Below are 21,598 nucleotides of genomic sequence, written 5' to 3' on the forward strand. Positions count from 1 at the left end.
TCCGCCCTCCGGATGCAGACGATCTCAGTCACATAACTCAACAGCCCGGAGAGTCAGCCCGGAAATTCTGGAGTAGATTTCTTACTAAAAAGAATCAGATAGTCGACTGTCCCGACGCCGAAGCCCTGGCAGCTTTTAAGCATAACGTTCGAGACGAATGGCTCGCCAGACGACTCGGCCAAGAAAAGCCAAGAACAATGGCCGCATTAACAAGCCTCATGACCCACTTTTGCGCAGGAGAGGACAGCTGGTTGGCAAGATGTAGCACCAGCGACCCAAGTACATCCGAAGTTAGGGATGGAAACGGAAAACCCCGACGCAGCAAGGACCAGCGCCGGAATAAGGGAAACAGCCCAAAGAGCACGGAGGTCAACGCCGGATTAAAAAGCTCGCGGCAGAATCAGAGAAAGCCGCCCCTCAAGGATAACAGGGACGAGCTATCCAACTTAAACAAAATCTTGGACAAGATATGTCAAATACATAGTACTCCCGGGAAGCCTGCGAACCATACCCACAGGGATTGTTGGGTTTTCAAGCAATCCGGCAAACTCAACGCCGAACACAAGGGGCTCGACACACTAAGTGAGGACGATGACGAACCCCACAAGCAGAGCACCAGGAAACAAAAGGATTTCCCACAAGAAGTCAAAACAGTAAACTTACTTCACGTGACGAACAGAATGGCGCCAACAGAGATACGCGCCATACGGCCTATCCCAAAGGAGTCTCGCCAATGGTTGTTAAAACCGATCACCTTCGACCATTAGGATTACTCTAGAAGTATCCGGAATGCAGGCTGGACTGCCTTGGTATTAGATCCAATAATCGGTGGACTCCACTTTACAAATGTCCTGATGGATGGCGGCAGTGGTCTAAACCTGTTATACCAGGACACAATCCGCAACATGGGGATAGACCCAACAAAAATTCGTCATAGCAAAACCTCCTTTCAAGGGGTAATGCCAGGCCCGGATGCCCGTTGCATGGGTTCTCTCCGGCTAGAAGTTATGTTCGGCTCCCCCGATAACTTCCGTCGCGAACAACTAACTTTCCACATCGCCCCATTCTCAAGTGGCTATCAAGCACTGCTGGGACGCGAAGCTTTCGCCCGCTTTAACGCAATACCGCATTATGCATCTCTTACACTTAAGATGCCCGGTCCACGAGGCATCATCTCATTAAAGGGAAAACATTGAGTGTTCCTCCCGTGCGGAAGACAGTGCGGCTGCCTTGACAGCCCCACAATAAAGCGGCTTCACCAGCCAAAGCACCTAAACAGGTCGTCAAGACCACGGACATGGCTAGACGAGTCCGGCATGAACATACAATTGATAAAGGCTTAATAGCCGTATACCCCTGTACTAGGGGCTCTGCGCATATAAAACAAGAGACAATAAAGCTCAATTTTACCCATTTCGATTTATACTTTGTTTATTTAGTATAACTCATGTTCGGCACGATCTTTCTTTAACTAAGTTCCTCTCTTTTACAGATAAACGCCGTGCTACGCCCGTCCAGGATATGACACAACGGAGACACAGGCGCAGACGTGCAGCAGGGACCCGTTCCAAGGATTCTTTTTAGATTAAGACCCTGCGTAAACCTTTTTTTACTGTCTCTTGTTGATACACATCCCCTGGTTTCTTGGTATAACCAAGGAGGAGGCTGGCGTTTTGGCATGTGGCCACGTCAGAGTTTTGCGTGTACCTAGACACTAGGGGCTTATTGCTAAGGGCGTTATCCCGCCCGCCCTCATAAAGACCAAAGACCTTAGGGAGTGTTCGGCGTCGTGAGTTTGGCCTTATATGCATCAGCTCCGAATCATGTCTTTGGTCAAATGTTGGGTTTGCACGGCTCCTGTGTTTTGCTACCTTACGTTCCGCTCTATCGGCTAAGGCGGCACCAGGAGAACTACTACGATTGTGCCCCGGTTCGGCCAGGCGAGCACCTCAGTGGAGAAAGCCGAAAACTGACTGTCATGATATAGCGTGAGACTGGTCAACCACTCGATGACTTACCGGAATCTTTAGGATTTCTCCGCATTAACGAAGGGCCGCTTCCCGGCCAGGCACATACGCGCCCCGAGTTCGGGCGAGCGCAGGCGCCACCAGGGCTATATAAGTAGCCTCACTGTCAAACTCTATGGCTAAGTGAAAGTGATAAAGCATCATAGTCTGATTGCCTAGTTCGCTGCGCTATCACCTCCTTTGTAGGACCAAGACGTTGGATCAAGTGTGAAAATGCGCCTTCTGCGAGCACCCCCGCATTATGTGCGTGGGGGCTGAAGCCGACGACTGCCATCTTTCAGATTATATATACATATATGTTAAACGGACGCCAAGGAGGTATTATAATACTTGCAGGCACAAGTATAAAAAGCTTCTACAATTTATCAAAATATTGTTTTACAATAATATATGCTATTCGAATATAGTATCCATCGAGCACTGCATCTCTATTAAACGAGCGACTTGCAGAACTTCCTGAAAATAGTGCTCGGCAGGTACTCGGCTTCCATCCGAGTCTGGGGATGCAACAACGGTGGCCTCCATTTCTGCCCAGTATTTCTTGACACGGGCAAGAGCCATCCGCGCACCCTCTATGCACGCTGACCTCTTCATCGCATTGATATGCGGCACCGCACCAAGGAACTGCTGCACCAAGTCGAAATAACTTTTCGGCTCTGGCCTCTGTGGCAAAAGATGACTCATGACATACTTCATGGCGAGTCCGGACAACCTATTTAGCTCGGCCCATTCGGCCAAACGATCGGCTAATGACAATGGACCCTCTGGATTGTGGAACTGCGACCAAAAGAGCTTTTCCACTTCGCGATCTTCTTGATCTCGGAAGTGTTCGGCCGCATCTGCGGCACTCGCTGCCAGATCCAGATAGGTGTCCGCCGTACTCCACATCTGGTCTAACGGAGCATGTTTAGGATCACATAACTTCCTCCGCAGCATAAAGGGCTTTCCAGCTGCGATCTCTCCGGCCTGACGCAGCTCCTCCTTCATAGCTCTCATCGCAGAGCGAGCGTCCTTGGCATCGGCAACGGCCTTCTCCAGGTTCGTCTGTTCCACCCGATCTTCTTTTTCAAGAAGCTTGCAATGGTCAGCAGCGCTCTTCAGCTTCACAGCCATCTCGGCCATTTCCTTCTTGCTTCGGCAGTGAGCAGCCTGTTCGGCTTTCAGCTCTTCAATTGCCTTTCCGGCAGCCGCATCACTTTTCTTGGCTTGCTCCTTGGCTCGGGCAAGTTCCGCCCGAAGATTCTCCATGGCAGCAGCACCATCTGCATCAAGCGCACACATTGTAAGATACTGGCATAAAGCTCCTCTTACTAGGTGCCGCTGGAGGAATTACATACCTTGTGCCTCGTCAAGCCGCTTGTTGACAAGCGCGATGTCGGCATCTGCCACGTCAAGTTGCCGCTTTAGCTCGGCAAATTCATCAGTCCGGCTGGCCACCAGACACTTCGCCACCTACATATGAAGGCGGCATATTAGACCTAGGATTGTGATCCTCTGCGCGCCATCACTTTTTACAACGCACAGAGTCTCAGGGGCTACTATCTACACAGAGCGCATCTTATTTATGCGCAACTGTCCAAAAAGGGTACATTATTTCGCGTACCTCAAAACCTATCAGTAAACTCCTGACGGCCTCGTGCAATCCGCTCTCCGCGGATGAAATCCTCTCAATCACCATACCCATCAATGCACGGTGCTCCTCTGAGATAGATGCTCGCCCTAGCAGATCCTTCAGCTCCTCCTACCGCGCACCAGACGGTGCCGGACTCGTCCGATGGCCCTTTTCGAAGGCCGGACGCAGAGGGCTTTGGGGGGCCATATGACGACCTTCTGGCCCTGCCGGATTCGGAGAAACCCTCCGCGACAATACCTCAGGGTCACCCGCCTCGCAAGGCGGTACGACAGGGGGAGGCATTCCGCTCTCCATCATCTCCGGAAGAAGATCCCTCGAAGACGAGCTCTGCTGAGAAGGGCTAAGGTCCGAGCTACAAGGTAAATTTTCGATTACTTTTCTCAGATATAAAGCAAGGATTTCTCTCATTTCTTAAAAAGAAAACTCCTCTCTACTTACGGCTCGGTGGAGGGCTGATCCCCTTGAGGGCATAATTCGGCCGAAGTATCCCCCAGCACAGGACCCTCTGGCGAAGATTTCTTCCCCCGCTTTGAGGCCATGGTCTCCGAGTCTTCAGAGGCGGTCCTCTTCTTCCCCTGAGGAGAGGAATTTTCGATTCCTCCCTTCCAAACAGCCTCCTTCGAGGAGGCCGTAGCTTCCTTGTCCCCTCCCTCGCTTTCCTCCGAAGGCACAACCTCCAACATCCTGACTAGCACGGGACCCGGCATGGTCTCGGGGAGGGGGGCCAGACACCTGATTAGCTTTGCTTTCGCTATCCACTCCCGTTTAAAGGACAGCTCTTTTAAGGGCAATTTTATGATAAATATGCGGATTGCAAGTCCGGGCACAGGGCTACTTACTTGAGTATCCGGGCGGCTGCAGCTCAGACATGCCTCCTCGGTCAAGTCCGGACACATTTCTTGTGATCCGAAGAACAATTTGTACATCTCCACGGGCGTCGCGCCCATAAAATGTTGGAGAGCTCGTGGTCCCTCCGGATTGAACTCCCACAGGCGGAGGGGGCGACGTTTGCAGGGCAGAGCTCGGCGAATCAGCATAACCTGTGTCACCACGACCAGACTTATATCTCTTTCTAGGAGATCTCGAATGCGGCCCTGCAACAAGGGCACGTCCTTGGACGACCCCCAGTCCAGTCCTTTATTGACCCATGACGCTAGCTGTGGTGGGGGACCCGAGCGAAAGGCAGGTGGCGCCACCCACTTGGTGCCCCTGGGAGTGGTAATATAAAACCACTCTCGTTGCCATAAGTTGGACTCCTCTTGAAAAGAGCCCTCGGGCCATGGAGCACCGGCATTCTTGCTTATAAAAGCACCTCCGCACTCCGCGTGCCATCCCTCGATCATCTTCAGCTCTACTTTGAAGGTCTTGAGCCATAGTCCGAAGTGAGGAGTAATACGGAGGAAGGCTTCACACACGACGATGAATGATGAAATATGGAGGATGGACTCCGGAGCTAAGTCGTGAAATTCCAGCCCATAATAAAACATGAGCCCCCTCATGAAGGGATCCGTTGGGAAGCCTAGCCCCCGAAGGAAGTGAGACATGAACACCACACTCTCACCAGGCTTGGGAGTGGGAATGACCTGCCCTTGAGCAGGCAGCCTATGCCAGATTTCGCCGGTCAAGAACCTGGCCTCTCTCAACTTCAGCACGTCCTCCTCCGTGGCATCCATCGGCCTCGAAGGTTGGAACTGGACATTGTCGAAGGTCCGAAGCGCCTGAAATATGGAGCCTTGGGTGTTGGAACTCGAGGCGAAGGACGAACTCGTTTGAGATTTAAAGAAAGGAGTAAGGCCTTGGTCTCTTTATAAGAGGTTGAATACCAAGGGCCCTCCCCGTGACCGTTTGGGACTCGCCTTTGATCGAGAAAACATACCAACGGGTACGGTTGGGTTACCCAAGCCCGTATTGATGAGAATCCCGGAATAAAGGGACACGGTCTCTGCTTTGACAAGACGTGCCAAGGAAACCGCCTCGCTAAATGCGCTGAGGTGGGACAGTAAAACGATTCGAATAAAGACTTGGCTGTGGTGTGATGTCACGCTAAGGAATACGTCAGCAGATTAGATTTGTGTAAATATTATTCTCTCTATGGCAATATGTGGAAACTTATTTTGCAGTGCTGGACACTATCTTTGTGTTCAAAATCTTCTATGAAGTACTTGGAGGAGGAACCCGCCTTGCAATGCCGAAGACGATCTGCAAGCCGGACTCGTCGTCATTGAAGCCTGGTTCAGGGGCTACTGAGGGAGTCCTGGATTAGGGGGTGTCCGGATAGCCGGACTATACCTTCGGCCGGACTCCTGGACTATGAAGATACAAGATTGAAGACTTCGTCCCGTGTCCGGAAGGGACTTTCCTTGGCGTGGAAGGCAAGCTTGGCGATACATATATGTAGATCTCCTACCATTGTAACCGACTCTGTGTAACCCTAGCCCTCTCCGGTGTCTATATAAACCGGAGGGTTTTAGTCCGTAGGGACAACAATCATACCATAGGCTAGCTTCTAGGGTTTAGCCTCCTTGATCTCGTGGTAGATCTACTCTTGTACTACCCATATCATCAATATTAATCAAGCAGGAGTAGGGTTTTACCTCCATCGAGAGGGCCCAAACCTGGGTAAAAACATCGTGTCCCTTGTCTCCTGTTACCATCCGTCTAGACGCACAGTTCGGGACCCCCTACCCGAGATCCGCCGGTTTTGACACCGACAGATGACAACATACATCTCATCAAAATATCGAACGAATACCAAATTCACATGACTACTTATAGCAAGACTTCTCCCATGTCCTCAGGAACAAACGTAACTACTCACAAAGCATATTCAAGTTCATAATCAGAGGGGTATTAATATGCATAATGGATCTGAACATATGATCTTACACCAAGTAAACCAACTAGCATCAACTACAAGGAGTAATCAACACTACTAGCAACCCATAGGTACCAATCTGAGGTTTGGATACAAAGATTGGATACAAGAGATGAACTAGGGTTTGAGATGAGATGGTGGTGGTGAAGATGTTGATGGAGATTGACCCCCTCCCAATGAGAGGATCGTTGGTGATGACGATGGTGATGATTTCCCCCTCCCGGAGGGAAGTTTCCCCGACAGAACAGCTCTGCCGGAGCCCTAGATTGGTTCCGCCTCATGGCGGCGGAGATTTTTCTTAAAGCTTGCTTCTTATTTTTTTCAGGGTAAAAGACTTCATATAGCAGAAGATGGGCACCGGAGGCTTGCCAGGGGGCCCACGAGGCAGGGGGCGCACCCAGGGGGTAGGGGGCGCCCCCACCCTCGTGGCCAGGGTGTGGGCCCCCTCTGGTACTTTCTTCGCTCAGTATTTTTTATTAATTCCAAAAATGTCTTCCGTGAAGTTTCGGGACTTTTGGAGCTGTGCAGAATAGGTCTCTAATATTTGCTCCTTTTCCAGCCGAGTATTCCAGCTGCCGGCATTCTCTCTCTTCATATAAACCTTGTAAAATAAGAGAGAATAGGCATAAGTATTGTGACATAATGTGTAATAACAGCCCATAATGCAATAAATATCGATATAAAAGCATGATGCAAAATGGACGTATCACTCCACACATCGACCGCTATCCAACATGCATCTAGAGTATTAAGTTCATAAGTACCGAGTAACGCATTACACAAGATGACATGAACCTTCATTATCATATCAATACATTCGTTCTTTCAAATCCCACCGGTGGTTCGTTGAAGTCCTTCTCAAGTTTGCGCTATATCTCTCTTAATCCTTTCTACGAGAATAAGTAGTATGCCAAATCCATTGCTTCTCATCAATTTAAATTGAGGAAGGGTAAACATACAATAATTCCTATTCTTATTTCCTCGAGGTGATTAATTCCTTACGCCGGAGTTCATTCATGGTATCAATTATCGATTCAAGTTGCTAACCTTTCTTTTCCGGAGTTCCAACTTTTCGTGGATGTCTTGTCACGAAGATCCATCTAAATCATTGCAAGTCTTCACCTCTTGTTTTCAATTTCTCTTTCTTTTCGTTATCCTTTTATTACCAGAGTTCTTCATGGAGGCTCTACATGATGGTTCATCAAGGATTTAATTCCTTCTCGAAGTGTTCATCGAGATTCTTTTCGGAGGAGCTCAAGTATTCTTCATCTTGCATTCCGAAGTGCAATTCGTTCTACATTATCTTTTGAGGTCGTGTTATCTCATTTTTGACAATTAGTTTGTGTTTTATGGACCACAATTTGTCCGAAAATGACATATTTTAAACCCATCATTTTCAATTCATTCATGAGATCCTTTGCAACCCATCAATCTCTTCACTGGAATTATCTTGGGTTATATTTCACCTAAAGTTTTCCCTAAGGATTGTTGCTATTTATGGTGCTTATAAATGACCCAAGTTCTTCATTTATCCTCCTGGTGAAATAAGCTTCTCGTCTCCTTGTTGATATCAATCCAATCCTTTGTTCCCGTATTGGCAGAATTTCGCCTCAATTTTGAGAAGTTTTCCATAAGCCCACTACAAGCTTACTCTTTTCGTTGTTGGTTTTCCAACAACTCTGTTTTAACCTTCTTGGAAGAGTGCTTACCAAGCTCATTTGTGGCAGAAGTTGGCCTTTTCTTCTCCATTCTTATTCCAATGATCGATCTTCTATTCTTTCTCCCGGAGGCTTTGTGATGTTGCTCTATTCACTCATCATCTCGAATTGTGAGGATCGTGTTCTTTTCGTGCTTACACATTTAACCGGAGTGTTCTTTTCATCTTATCAAGTTTTGCCTCCCTTCTCAATCAGAGTGTTGTCTGAAATCTTTCTTACCCCTTGTGCCATTTTTCCAATAGTTCCAGAGGTAGTGTGTTGTTGATTTCATCAAGTATACTCTTATCTTGTCAAGTTCATGTTCAATTCCTTCCATTTATAGTCGGAGTTCCTACAAGGTGCTACCTCTTGAGCACTGCGTTGGTTTTCCCTTGAAGAGGAAAGGGTGATGCAGCAAAGTAGCGTAAGTATTTCCCTTAGTTTTTGAGAACCAAGGTATCAATCCAGTAGGAGGCTACGCACGAGTACCTCGCACCTACACAAAACAAATAAATCCTCGCAACCAACGCGATAAGGGGTTGTCAATCCCTACACGGTCACTTACGAGAGTGAGATCTGATAGATATGATAATATAATATTTTTGGTATTTTTATGATAAAGATGCAAAGTGAAATAAAAGGCAATGAAAATAACTAAGTGTTGGAAGATAAATATGATGGAAGATAGACCCGAGGGCCATAGGTTTCACTAGTGGCTTCTCTCGAGAGCATAAGTATTCACGGTGGGTAAACAAATTACTGTTGAGCAATTGACAGAATTGAGCATAGTTATGAGAATATCTAGGTATGATCATGTATATAGGCATCACGTCCAAGACAAGTAGACCGACTCCTGCCTGCATCTACCATTATTACTCCACACATCGACCACTATCCAGCATACATCTAGAGTATTAAGTTCATAAGAACAGAGTAATGCCTTAAGCAAGATGACATGATGTAGAGGGATAAATTCATGCAATATGATAAAAAACCATCTTGTTATCCTCGATGGCAACAATACAATACGTGCCTTGCTACCCCTGCTGTCACTGGGAAAGGACACCGCAAGATTGAACCCAAAGCCAAGCACTTCTCCCATTGCAAGAAAGATCAATCTAGCAGGCCAAACCAAACTGATAATTCAAAGAGACTTGCAAAGATAACCAATCATACATAAAAGAATTCAGAGAAGATTCAAATATTGTTTATAGATAAACTTGATCATAAACCCACAATTCATCGATCTCAACAAACACACCGCAAAAGAAGATTACATCGGATAGATCTCCACAAGAGAGGGGGAGAACTTTGTATTGAGCTCCAAAAAGAGAGAAGAAGCCATCTAGCTAATAACTATGGACCCAAAGGTCTGAGGTAAACTACTCACACTTCATCGGAAGGGCTATGGTGTTGATGTAGAAGCCCTCCGTGATCGATGCCCCCTCCGGCGGAGCTCCAGAACAGGCCCCAATATGGGATCTCGTGGATACAGAAAGTTACGGCGGTGGAATTAGGGTTTTGGCTCCGTATCTGGTAGTTTGGGGGTACGTAGGTATATATAGGAGGAAGAAGTACATCGGTGGAGCAACAGGGGGCCCACGAGGGTGGAGGGCACGCCTGGGGGGTAGGCGCGCCCCCTACCTCGTGGCCTCCCTGTTGGTTGCTTGACGTAGGGTCCAAGTCTCCTGGATCATGTTCGGTGAGAAAATCATGTTCCCGAAGGTTTCATTCCGTTTGGACTCCGTTTGATATTCTTTTCTTGTGAAACCCTGAAATAGGCAAAAAAAATAGCAATTCTGGGCTGGGCCTCCGGTTAATAGGTTACTCCCAAAAATAATATAAAAGTGAATAATAAAGCCTAATAATGTCCAAAACAGAAGATAATATAGCATGGAGCAATCAAAAATTATAGATACGTTGGAGACATATCAAGCATCCCCAAGCTTAATTCCTGCTCGTCCTCGAGTAGGTAAATGATAAAAACAGATTTTTTGATGTGGAATGCTACTAGGCATAATTTCAATGTAATTCTTATTAATTGTGGTATGAATATTCAGATCCAAAAGGTTCAAGACAAAAGTAATATTGACATACAAATAATAATACTTCAAGCATACTAACTAAGAAATTATGTCTTCTCAAAATAACATGGCCAAAGAAAGTTATCCCTATAAAATCATATAGTCTGGCTATGCTCCATCTTCACCACACAAAGTATTCAAATCATGCACAACCCCAATGACAAGCCAAGCAATTGTTTCATAATTTTAATGTTCTCAAACTTTTTCAATCTTCACGCAATACATGAGCGTGAGCCATGGACATAGCACTATAGGTGGAATAGAATGGTGGTTGTGGAGAGGACAAAAAGGGAGGAGATAGTCTCACATCAACTAGGCGTATCAATGGGCTATGGAGATGCCCATCAATAGATATCAATGTGAGTGACTAGGGATTGCCATGCAACGGATGCACTAGAGCTATAAATGTATGAAAGCTCAACAAAAGGAAACTAAGTGGGTGTGCATCCAACTCGCTTGCTCACGAAGACCTAGGGCATTTTGAGGAAGCCCGTCATTGGAATATACAAGCCAAGTTCTATAATGAAAGATTCCCACTAGTATATGAAAGTGACAACATAGGAGACTCTCTATCATGAAGATCATGGTGCTACTTTGAAGCACAAGTGTGGTAAAAGGATAGTAGCATGGTCCCTTCTCTCTTTTTCTCTCATTTTTTTATTTGGGCCTTTTCTCTTTTCTATGGCCTCTTTTTTTCGTCCGGATTCTCATACCAACTTATGGGGGAATCATAGTCTCCATCATCCTTTCCTCACTGGGGCAATGCTCTAATAATGATGATCATCACACTTTTATTTACTTACAACTATAGAATTACAACTCGATACTTAGAACAAGATATGACTCTATATGAATGCCTCCGGCGGTGTACCGGGATAGCAATGATGCATGAGTGACTTATATGAAAGAATTATGAACGGTGGCTTTGCCACAACTAAAATGTCAACTACATGATCATGCAAAGCAATATGACAATGATGGAGCGTGTCATGATAAATGGAACGGTGGAAAGTTGCATGGCAATATATCTCGGAATGGATATGGAAATGCCATGATAGGTAGGTATGGTGGCTGTTTTGAGGAAGGTATATGGTGGGTGTCTGATACCGGCGAAAGGTGCGCGGTATTGGAGAGGCTAGCAATGATGGAAGGGTGAGAGTGCGTATAATCCATGGACTCAACATTAGTCATAAAGAACTCACATACTTATTGCAAAAATCTATTAGTTATCGAAGCAAAGTACTACGCGCATGCTCCTAGGGGGATAGATTGGTAGGAAAAGACCATCGCTCGTCCCCGACCGCCACTCATAAGGAGGACAATCAATAAATACATCATGCTCCGACTTCTTAACATAACGGTTCGCCATACGTGCATGCTACGGGAATCACAAACTTCAACACAAGCATTTCTCAAATTCACAACTACTCAACTAGCACGACTCTAATATCACCATCTCCATATCTCAAAACAATTATCATGTTTCAAACTTCTCTTAGTATTCAAAACACTCATAAGAAAATTTTATTAATCTTGAATACCTAGCATATTAGGATTATTTAAGCAAATTACCATGCTATTTAAGACTCTCAAAATAATCTAAGTGAAGCATGAGAGATCAATAGTTTCTATAAAACAAATCCACCACCGTGCTCTAAAAGATGTAAGTGAAGTACTAGAGCAAAACTATATAACTCAAAAGATATAAGTGAAGCATATAGAGTATTTTAATAATTACCGAATCATGTGTGTCTCTCTCAAAAAGGTGTGTGCAGCAAGGATGATTGTGAAAAACTAACAATTAAAGACTCAAATAATACAAGACGCTCCAAGCAAAACACATATCATGTGGTAAATAAAAATATAGCTCCAAGTAAAGTTACCGATAGAAGTAGACGAAAGAGGGGATGCCTTCCGGGGCATCCCCAAGATTTGGCTTTTAGGTGTCCTTAGATTATCTTGGGGGTGCCATGGGCATCCCCAAGCTTAGCCTCTTTCCACTCCTTGTTCCATAATCCATCAAATCTTTACCCAAAACTTGAAAACTTCACAACACAAAACTTAAAGTAGAAAATCTCGTGAGCTCCGTTAGCGAAAGAAAACAAAACACCACTTCAAGATACTGTAATGAACTTATTTTTTATTTATATTGGTGTTAATCCTACTGTATTCCAACTTATCTATTGTTTATAAACTATTTTACTAGCCATAGATTCATCAAAATAAGCAAACAACACACGAAAAACAGAATCTATCAAAAACAGAACAGTCTGTAGTAATCTGTAGCTAGAGAAAGATCTGTAACCCCAAAAATTCTGAAATAAATTGCTGGACGTGAGGAATTTATCTATTAATCGTCTTCAAAAATAATTAACTAAATATCACTTTCCAAATAAAAATTGCATCAGTTCTCGTGAGCGCTAAAGTTTCTGTTTTTTACAGCAAGATTAGCAAGACTTTCCCCAAGTCTTCCCAACGGTTCTACTTGGCACAACACTAATTAAACACAAAAACCACATCCAAAACATAGTATAGATAAATTATTTATTACTAAACAGGAGCAAAAAGCAAGGAATAAAAATAAAATTGGGTTGCCTCCCAACAAGCGCTATCGTTTAACGCCCCTAGCTAGGCATAAAAAGCAAGGATAGATCTAGGTATTGCCATCTTTGGTAGGCAATCCATAAGTGGCTCTCATAATAGATTCATAAGGTAATTTAATTTTATTTCTAGGAGAGTTTCCCATGCCTTTCCTTAACGGAAATTGGAATCTAATATTTTCGTCCTTCATATCAATAATTGCACCAACCATTCTAAGGAAAGGTCTACCAAGAATAATAGGACATGAAGGATTGCAATCTATGTCAAGAACAATAAAATCTATGGGCACATAGTTCCTATTTGCAACAATAAGAACATCATTAATTCTTCCCATAGGTTTCTTAATAGTGGAATCCGCAAGGTGCAAGTTTAAAGAGCAATCGTCAAAATCACGGAAACCTAACAGATCACACAAAGTCTTTGGAATCGTGGAAACACTAGCACCCAAGTCACACAAAGCATAGCATTCATGATCTTTAATTTTAATTTTAATAGTAGGTTCCCACTCATCATAAAGTTTTCTAGGGATAGAAACTTCCAACTCAAGTTTTTCTTCATAAGATTGCATCAAAGCATCAACGATATGTTTGGTAAAAGCTTTATGTTGGCTATAAGCATGAGGAGAATTTAGCACAGATTGCAACAAGGAAATACAATCTATCAAAGAGCAGCTATCATAATTAAATTCCTTGAAATCCAAAATAGTAGGTTCATTATCATCCAGAGTTTTGATCTCTTTAATCCCACTTTTATCAATTTTAGCATCAAGATCTAAAAACTCCGAATTTTTGGAACGCCTTCTAGGTAAAGGTGGATCATATTCAGTCCCATCATTATCAAGATTCATATTGCAAAACAAAGATTTAATAGGGGACACATCAATAACTTTTAGATCTTCATCTTTATTATCATGGAAACTAGAAGAACACGCTCTTATAAAGGAATCTTTCTTAGCATGTATCCTAGCGGTTATTTCTTTGCACTCATCAATGGAAATTCTCATGGCTTTGAGAGACTCATTGATATCATGCTTATGAGGAATAGATCTAAGTTTTAAAGAATCAACATCAAGAGAAATTCTATCAACGTTCCTAGCCAACTCATCAATCTTAAGCAATTTTTCTTTAATCAAAGCATTGAAATTCTTTTGCGAAGTAATAAATTCTTTAATATTAGATTGAAAATCAGAGGGCATCTTATTATAATTTCCATAAGAATTGTTGTAGGAATTACCATAATTATTAGAGGAATTACTAGGATAGGACCTAGGATTATAGTTTCCTCTATACGCGTTGTTACCAAAATTATTCCCACCAACAAAATTCACATCCATAGATTCGTTATTATTCTCAATCAAAGTAGACAAAGGCATATCATTAGGATCAGAAGAAACAATTTTATTAGCAAATAATTTCATAAGTTCATCCATCTTTCCACTCAAAACATTAATTTCTTATATCGCATGCACTTTCTTATTAGTAGATCTTTCAGTGTGCCATTGAGAATAATTAACCATAATATTATCTAGGAGTTTAGTAGCTTCTCCTAAAGTGATTTCCACAAAAGTGCCTCCCGCGGACAAATATAAAAGATTTCTAGAAGCAAAATTCAATCCAGCATAATTTTTTTGTATAATCATCGACAAATTTAAACCATGCGTAGGGCAATTACGTATCGTTAATTTCATCCTCTCCCAAGCCTGTGCAACATGTTCATGATCAAGTTGCTTAAAATTCATAATATCGTTTCTAAGAGAGATGATCTTAGCAGGAGGAAAATACTTATAGATAAAAGAATCTTTGCACTTACTCCACGAATCAATACTATTTTTAGGCAAAGACGAAAACCAAGATTTAGCACGATCTCTAAGCGAAAAAGGAAATAGCTTCAATTTAACAATATCATTATCCACATATTTCTTCTTTTGCATATCACACAAATCAACGAAGCTATTTAGATGGGTAGCGGCATCTTCACTAGGAAAGCCGGAAAACAGATCTTTCATGACAAGATTCAGCAAGGCAGCATTAATTTCACAAGATTCAGCATTGGTAAGAGGAGCAATCGGAGTGCTAATAAAATCATTGTTGTTGGTATTGGTAAAGTCACATAATTTAGTGTTATCTTGAGCTATCGTGACAAGCAAGCAATCCAACACACAAGCAAACGAGGAACGGGCAAAAACGAGGCAAATAGAGAAAGAGAGGGAGGATAGAGAGAGAGGGCGAATAAAACGATAAGGGTGAAGTGGGGGAGAGGAAAATAGGAGGCAAATGGCAAATAATGTAATACGGAAGATAAGGGTTTGTGATGGGTACTTGGTATGTTGAATTTTGCGTAGACCTCCTCGGCAACGGTGCCAGAAATCCTTCTTCCTACCTCTTGAGCACTGCGTTGGTTTTCCCTTGAAGAGGAAAGGGTGATGCAACAAAGTAGCATAAGTATTTCCCTCGGTTTTTGAGAACCAAGGTATCAATCCAGTAGGAGGCTACGCATGAGTCCCTCGCACCTACACAAAACAAATAAATCCTCGCAACCAACGCGATAAGGGGTTGTCAATCCCTACACGGTCACTTACGAGAGTGAGATCTGATAGATATGATAAGATAATATTTTTGGTATTTTTATGATAAAGATGTGAAGTAAAATAAAATATAATGAAAATAACTAAGTGTTGGAAGATAAATATGATGGAAGATAGACCAGGGGGCCATAGGTTTCACTAGTGGCTTCTCTCGAGAGCATAAGTATTCACGGTGGGTAAACAAATTACTGTTGAGCAATTGACAGAATTGAGCATAGTTATGAGAATATCTAGGTATGATCATGTATATAGGCATCACGTCCAAGACAAGTATACCGACTCCTTCCTGCATCTACTACTATTACTCCACACATCGACCGCTATCCAACATGCATCTAGAGTATTAAGTTCATAAGAACAGAGTAACGCCTTAACAGGATGACATGATGTAGAGGGATAAATTCATGCAATATGATAAAAAAACCATCTTGTTATCCTCGATGGCAACAATACAATACGTACCTTGCTGCCCCTGCTGTCACTGGGAAAGGACACCGAAAGATTGAACCCAAAGCTAAGCACTTCTCCCATTGCAAGAAAGATCAATCTAGTAGGCCAAACCAAACTGATAATTCGAAGAGACTTGCAAAGATAACCAATCATACATAAAAGAATTCAGAGAAGATTCAAATATTGTTCATAGATAAACTTGATCATAAACCCACAATTCATCGATCTCAACAAACACACCGCAAAATAAGATTACATCGGATAGATCTCCACAAGAGAGGGGGAGAACTTTGTATTGAGATCCAAAAAGAGAGAAGAAGCCATCTAGCTAATAACTATGGACCCGAAGGTCTGAGGTAAACTACTCACACTTCATCGGAAGGGCTATGGTGTTGATGTAGAAGCCCTCCGTGATCGATGCCCCCTCCGGCGGAGCTCCGGAACAGGCCCTAAGATGGGATCTCGTGGATACAGAAAGTTACGGCGGTGGAATTAGGGTTTTGGCTCCGTATCTGGTAGTTTGGGTCTACGTAGGTATATATAGGAGGAAGAAGTACGTCGGTGGAGCAAAAGGGGGCCCACGAGGGTGGAGGGCACGCTTGGGGGGTAGGCACGCCCCCTACCTCGTGGCCTCCTTGTTGGTTGCTTGATGTAGGGTCCAAGTCTCCTGGATCATGTTCGATGAGAAAATCACGTTCCTGAAGGTTTCATTCCGTTTGATATTCTTTCCTTGCGAAACCCTGAAATAGGCAAAAACAGCAATTCTAGGCTGGGCCTCCGGTTAATAGGTTAGTCCCAAAAATAATATAAAAGTGAATAATAAAGCCCAATAATGTCCAAAACAGAAGATAATATAGCATGGAGCAATCAAAAATTATAGATACATTGGAGACGTATCACAAGGTTCTCGTAATGTTCCTTGTTACTCTTTTCTAACAGAGTGTTTTCAACTTTGTCATCTTTGTTGCATTCTTCCTTTCAATTAGTAAAACCTCTCAAGGCTCGTGGTTTCACTCGTTTGTCAAAGAAGCAACTTAGTTTTATCTCTTCTCCTCTTCTTCCGCTTCCCTCCGGTGCCATCCTAGATCTCGGGACGAGATCCTCTCGTAGTGGTGGAGTGTTGTGATGCCCTGAGTCCGATGTGCCATGTGTCTTCCAGTTATTCGCTGTCTTTGCCATGTCATTTGCTTGCGTGTTGCATCTTGCCATGTCATCATGTGCATTGCATCATCATGTTTTTCAAAACTTGCATTCGTCCGGATCTCCTCGTTCTCTCCGTTGTCCGTTCTGAGCCCAGACACACTTGCACGCGCCCGCGGCATGTCCGAAATAGTATTTTATAAGTGGCCGGAAAATGTTCTCGGAATGGGTTGAAAGTTGGCATGCGGTTCGGTTATGTTGTAGGTAGGTCGCCTGCCAAGTTTCATCGCATTCGGAGTTTGTTTGACGCCCCAACGGATAACTATAGCGGCAATATAGCTGGTCAAATCGTCGGGCGTTTTCGGTCTCCGAAAACTGTTGCCGGGCTTTCCCCCTCTTTCCTTCCTAGACCGTCTACATAGTCCACTACCTACCGCCAGGCCCAACCTAACCTCTCTCGTCAGCCCGTGGCCCTCCTCGCGCGCGTGTCCGAAACTATCCCGAACCCGGCCCGCTTTGTCGTTACCAATGGGTCCGGATCATCCCCAAACATCTACAAAACATCTCCATTTTCTTTTTTTGGTTCCCTACCTGTTTATTTCTCGTCCGTCCGATTACGATCGAAGGGCCCGTGTAGCCCCTACCCAAAAATACACCTGCTATATATAGTCTAACCCTAGATTTTAGGAGCAATGTCCCATCCTTCCCTTCACCCGCCGCCACACTCCCACCAAATCCCTCTCGGGATCCATCCCCAACCTACCAGGCTCCCCCTTCCTCGGGATCTTATCCGATCCAATCCAGCCACCACCAAAAAAAACTCCCGAATCCATCGATCCCCACCGATGCCCGTGCCCGCAACCAGGCACCCGAGGCCGAGCCCCCTGCCTCGTCCGCCCAACCCCGCCGGCGACCACCAGGATCCCGTCGCCCTCTCCTTCACTTTCTTCTCCCTGCCTCCTTTTTTTCCTTCTGCTTTCTCCTCCCGTTTGCCTCTCTCTCAAGATCTCCCGCTCTCTCTCGGCTTGCTCTCGCAGGATGTCGCACCAGCACCAGGGAACTGGAAGTCTGCCGCTGGTCAGGTACCTCGCCGTCATCCGCAACCTCCGCCTTGGATCAGCTGGCGTCGCCGGGGCCGCGTCAAGTCCGCCTCCGACAAGCCCTGCCTCCGCTGCCTCGCCAAGTTCCGCTGCCTGCTGCCTCCTCTCCGTCCTGCTCGTCCCGCCTCCTGCCGGCCTCCCCGTCGCTTGCCAGAGTCCCAGCGCCTCCGCAAGCCGCTGCCGCCGTGGCCTCAAGCCGCCCTCGACCTCCTCCGAGTGCCGCCCCTTGCCGGTCTCCTCTAACCGCCTCCACCGCAAGCCTTGTCGTCGGGAATGAGGAGCACGTCGCCCGACGCATGGACGCCGCCCTTCAGTACTCGCCTTCGACCAGTCCGAGCACCGGATCGGCGCCGCTCCGCTGTGCCGTCTCCGGCCCCTGCCCGCCGGAGCCGTGCCTTCCCCCATGCCCGCGAGCCCGCGCCGGCCATCTACCTCGCTGGCAACGACGAACAAGGCGGCCATGGCCCCTGCTTCGAACGAACTAGCACAGCCACGCAGGTGTTGACCACGCCTTCCTCACCCGCGTGGACCGCGCCTTGCCTCCTCTCCAGCTGGGCTTGGCCCATGTGTGAGCAGCCCTTCCAGCCCCTCTGCTCTGTTGTGGCCCAGCTAGTTTTGGCCCGTTTCACGTTTTTTTCACTAAACGAATTTCCTTTTATCCAGATTTTAACAGTTTTACAGAAAAAAGTCCCCCTACATCATGCATATCATAACTCACCAACCGTGCATCGGATCTAAATAAGTTATATATGCAACTTGACTAAAATTTCATCTAGTTCCACAATCTCCAAATTTCAACCATGTTTAAAATGTTGTTTGGTTAAATTTGCTCCTATGCCATGCTAAAATGATTTCTTTCATAACTTTTTAACCGTAGCTCCAAATTTAATAAACTTTATATGTAAATGGGGTAGAAAAATGCCTAGTTTAACATGGTGGCTTTACTTTGCATGTTTAACAACTCTAAAATATGGTTTAGGGAAGAACAGTACCAAACCTAAAATATGCACATGAGGAGTTTCCGGACTTGTTGTTTTGTTGTTCCGGCCTCATTTAAACTTGCCTAGATAGGTAGTTATCATTTGCTTCACCATATTACCATGTTTAAGAACATTTAATATTGTTGAGTACCTAAATGGGAGTGAACTAAATAATCGAATGTGGTGTTCCGTCAATGTGCAACTTGTTGCATATTGAGCTCCCCTTAATTTGTAGTTTTGTTTGTTGCACTTTGCCATGCCATGCCGCATTAAACCGGACATGCATCATACTTGATTATTCATCATGCCATGTTTATGTGGTGGTTGTTTACTATGTTGTCTGCTTCTTTCTGGGTTACTTCTCTCGTTAGCTTCGGTTCCATTCCGGAGTTGTGGGGATTCGTTCGACTACGTCCATTTGTCTTCCTCGTGGACTCGTTCTTCTTCCTTGCGGGATCTCAGGCAAGATGACCATACCATTGAAATCACTTCTCTCTTTTCTTGCTAGTTGTTTGCTCTATTGCTATGTCGCGCTACCTACCACTTGTTATATCATGCCTCCCATATTGCCATGTCAAGCCTCTAACCCACCTTTCCTAGCAAACCGTTGTTTGGCTATGTTACCGCTTTTGCTCAGGCCCTCTTATAGCATTGCTAGTTGCAGGTGAAGTTGAAGTTTGTTCCATGTTGGAACATGGATATGTTGGGAGATCACAATATCTCTTATTTAGTTAATGCATCTATATACTTGGTAAAGGGTGGAAGGCTCAGCCTTATGCCTGGTGTTTTGTTCCACTCTTGTCGCCCTAGTTTCCGTCATACCGGTGTTATGTTCCTTGATTTTACGTCCCTTACGCGGTTGGGTGTTATGGGAACCCCTTGACAGTTCGCTTTGAATAAAACTCTTCCAGCAAGGCCCAACCTTGATTTTACATTTTCCTAAGAACCTATTACCCTTCCCTTGGGTCGGCCAACCCGAGGGTCGCCTTTATTTTAACCCCCCCGGGCCAGTGCTTCTCTAAGTGTTGGTACGAACCGAGTAGACTGCGGGGCCACCTCGGGGAAAATTGAGGTTTGGTTTTACTCGTAGGATGTCTCATCCGGTGTTGCCCTGAGAACGAGATATGTGCAGCTCCTATCGGGATGTCGGCGCATCGGGCGGTCTTGATGGTCTTGTTTTACCATTGTCGAAATGTCTTGTAACTGGGATTCCGAGTTTGATCGGGTGTTCCTGGGAGAAGGAATATCCTTCGTTGACCGTGAGAGCTTGTGATGAGCTAAGTTGGGACACCCCTGCAGGGTTTTAAACTTTCGAAAGTCGTGCCCGTGATTATGGGCAGATGGGAATTTGTTAATATCCGGTTGTAGAGAACTTGACACTTAACTTAATTAAAATGCATCAACTGCGTGTGTAGCCGTGATGGTCTCTTTCCGGTGGAGTCCGAGAAGTGAAGACGGTTCTTTTGTTATGCTTGAACGTAAGTAGATTCAGGATCACTTCTAGTTCATGACCATTGCGTTGCCTCTCGTCTCGCTCTTATTTGCGTAAGTTAGCCACCATATATGCCTAGTGCTTGCTACAGCTCCACCTCACTACCCCTTTCCTACCCATGAGCTTAAATAGTCTTGATCTCGCGGGTGTGAGATTGCTGAGTCCTCGTGACTCACAGATACTTCCAAACAGTTGCAGGTGCCGATGATACCAGTGCAGGTGATGCAACCCAGCTCAAGTGGGAGCTTGATGAAGATCTTGTTCGTTGTGTTATTTTTCGTTTCGGGTTGATCAGTAGTGAAGCCCAGTTGGGACGATCGGGGATCTAGCATTTGGGGTTGTCTTATTTTATTTTGGTTCCATAGTCAGACCTTGTTTGTATTCTGGATGATGTATGTTTAACTTGTATTTGTGTGAAGTGGCGATTGTAAGCCGACACTTTATCCCTTTCTTATTCAGTACATGGGATTGTGTGATGATTTTCCCTCTTGTGACAAACCTACAATGCGGCTATGCCTCTAAGTTGTGCCCCGACACGTGGGAGATATAGCCGCATCGTGGGTGTTACATCATCGAACGTTAAGCGTGCGGACCCTACGGGTTCGAGAACTATGTAGACATGACCGAGACACATCTCCGGTCAATAACCAATAGAGGAACCTGGATGCTCATATTGGGTCCTACATATTCTACGAAGATCTTTATCGGTCAAACCGCATAACAACATACATTGTTCCCTTTGTTATCGGTATGTTACTTGCCCGAGATTCAATCATCGGTATCTCAATACCTAGTTCAATCTCATTACCGACAAGTCTCTTTACTCGTTCCGTAATGCATCATCCCGCAACTAACTCACTAGTCACATTGCTTTCAAGGCTTATAGTGATGTGCATTACTGAGAGGGCCCAGAGATACCTCTCCGATAGACGGAG

At 44.9% G+C, this 21,598-nt stretch overlaps 1 long non-coding RNA gene across 1 annotated transcript; it reads left to right on the plus strand.

Moving 5' to 3' along the window:
• The first annotated feature begins 17,791 nt into the window (after positions 1-17,791).
• Positions 17,792-21,142, plus strand: LOC147960145 (uncharacterized). The gene is made up of 3 exons (XR_015611442.1): positions 17,792-18,759; positions 19,543-19,633; positions 20,856-21,142. It is a non-coding gene; the product is annotated as an uncharacterized LOC147960145 (long non-coding RNA).
• The last annotated feature ends 456 nt before the right edge of the window (positions 21,143-21,598 follow it).

Source organism: Triticum urartu, chromosome 7A, assembly GCF_056163025.1.
Source record: "Triticum urartu cultivar PI428250 chromosome 7A, HENAU_Tu73, whole genome shotgun sequence".
In the NCBI taxonomy this organism is placed as follows: domain Eukaryota; kingdom Viridiplantae; phylum Streptophyta; class Magnoliopsida; order Poales; family Poaceae; genus Triticum; species Triticum urartu.